The sequence below is a fragment of the Anarrhichthys ocellatus genome, unplaced genomic scaffold (genome assembly GCF_004355925.1).
Source record: "Anarrhichthys ocellatus isolate YVR2014 unplaced genomic scaffold, GSC_Weel_1.0 scaffold78, whole genome shotgun sequence".
Lineage (NCBI taxonomy): Eukaryota > Metazoa > Chordata > Actinopteri > Perciformes > Anarhichadidae > Anarrhichthys > Anarrhichthys ocellatus.
In genome coordinates, this window is record NW_022280108.1 from 2,060,402 (window position 1) to 2,062,464 (window position 2,063).

The 2,063-nt window shown below is 43.0% G+C and overlaps 1 protein-coding gene across 1 annotated transcript in view; it reads right to left on the reverse strand.

Annotated features, from left to right (window-relative positions):
* Positions 1-2,063, reverse strand: part of tmem132e (transmembrane protein 132E) — a 364,570-nt gene that overhangs the window by 337,371 nt on the left and 25,136 nt on the right. The window lies entirely within an intron of this gene.

Consider the following 2,063-nt stretch of genomic DNA (forward strand, 5'->3'; position numbering starts at 1 on the left):
CTAACCACTAATATGACTCACATGACACATGTGACTAACGACACTAAAAACTCAAATGACTAACAATACTAACAACTCAGGTAACTACCGACACTAAAGACTCACGTAACAAACAACTCAGGCAACAACATGTCAGCATTTACTTTTATTTTGAAACGAGACTCGAACTCCGGTCTCCTGGACAAAAGTCCTGTGTTTGTTTGTCTGAAGCTCCGCCTCCTGCTGCTGCACAGAGCGCTGTTAGCTTGTCTATTCAAAGTGTTGCGTGTCCAAATTGCACCAACGTCATTGCACTGCTCCGGTTCCCCGGCATAAGTATTGACGAATCCTGTAATAAAATGTCATTATAGTGTGTTATAAACCGTTCACTTAATGTTTGAAATAACCCCCTTAAAGAAGTGAGATTCCTGCTCCTGGTTCTCTCTTCAAACACTTTGAACGACGGTTTTGACGTTTTTTGGGTCGGAGACGTTTCCGTCTGCGTCTCAGCAGCCTTGCTCGTGTGACAGCTTCCTGTTTATTGTCCCCACGTGAGGCGATAAACTCAACATCATGTTCTGCTTCACATTTCTTCCACTGGTCATCCACACAGTTAGAGAAGCACGGCCCGACCGCGGTTCCTCTATAGGAGGGTTTGTAATTCTAGAGTTAAAAAGACAAAGCCGCTGGAGACTGAACACAAAGGGATGCGTGGGCGTTTCAAACGGACTTGTAGCGCAGCGGGAAATTTGTGTAAAACAGGCGGTTTTCTCGGGGCCAGAGCTGCTCGGGTCATTACCTCTGAGATCCTGGCATGTTTATTTGTGGATTCACTTTGCTCATTACTTGGAGATACAAGTCCTTCACAGCATGTTTTTGAAGGGTTTGAATCTATATCTGCAGCAGATATTATTCCAGAGGTACCCGACACAGATAATGACCCTCTGTGTTCCTCATCTATGACTTCCAGCATGTGATGAGCGGCTCTGCCACCCTGTCGTGCAATAAACATTCTCTGTAGATATTACAGTTTAATTGAATATCTTTTGTCGTTTCAAATATTTCCCTTGGCAGCGCTGGATGATATTACGTTTTTTTAATCCGGTTAAAAACTTAACGCCGACAGCTGTCTGCGCTTTCAATGAGCAGACTTGGCCGCCATCGAAGCAGACGGCGATGAGGCGTGGCGTGAAAGGAAAAGAGTCGTAAACTTGGTTTTCATCAGGAATTACTGACAAAGTTAATGTTGCACTTCAGGGCCGTCGGAGAGAGAAAATATGTTCGTAATCTTATTGCAGAGAGTCGCAATAACTGCAGAACTTTTATGAGAGGCCACTTATCAGGCGGTGAGTCCCGTGTTCTGGTCACTCTCTCAGGAACAACATGAAAAGATGTTGATTGTAGATATATGGAGGCACACAAACCCCAATGTACCGTGCGTCTGTTAAAACACATCCTGTTCCCTCGCAGGCTGAAAGACCTCCGTTAACCCCCCAAGAACAACAACACTGGGATGGGCTGCACGGGGCTTTTATCCCAACAGGATCAGGGCATCAAGATAATCAGGTAACAGAGGATGTGAAGTGGACTTCAGGAGAGGAGGGGCACCATTACAGAGCCTGTAGTCTCCTGAAAGCCTTACTTAAGTCCACTTAGTGCAGGAAACGCTTTCAATCTGGCATAAATAGAGTAATGCATCCCGATGCAAAATATTATACGTTTCACATTTCCACTTCTTAGAGGTTTTATGTGCTGTTGTGATATCATTCTTTGAAGAGCAAAAACATTGTTTTTCATGCACCGATCAATTTTGTGCAATTTTCCTTCAACAACAGATCAGATTTATTTCACTACTTTGTTTATTTGTGTCGTTAGATTTCTACTAAATCCACCAAAAGTTAGCATTACATAATGCCTCATTTGCATATTTAACTCAACATTTCATAAAACCTGTAACACAATAAATACTCCTCTTACTGTGAGTGATGAAGTGGTGAAGTTTCATGGTGATATCTATGAGTTCATGTTGTGACTCTATTCACCTGTAGAGTCTTCTTAATGTGAGTGATGAAGTGGTGAAGTTT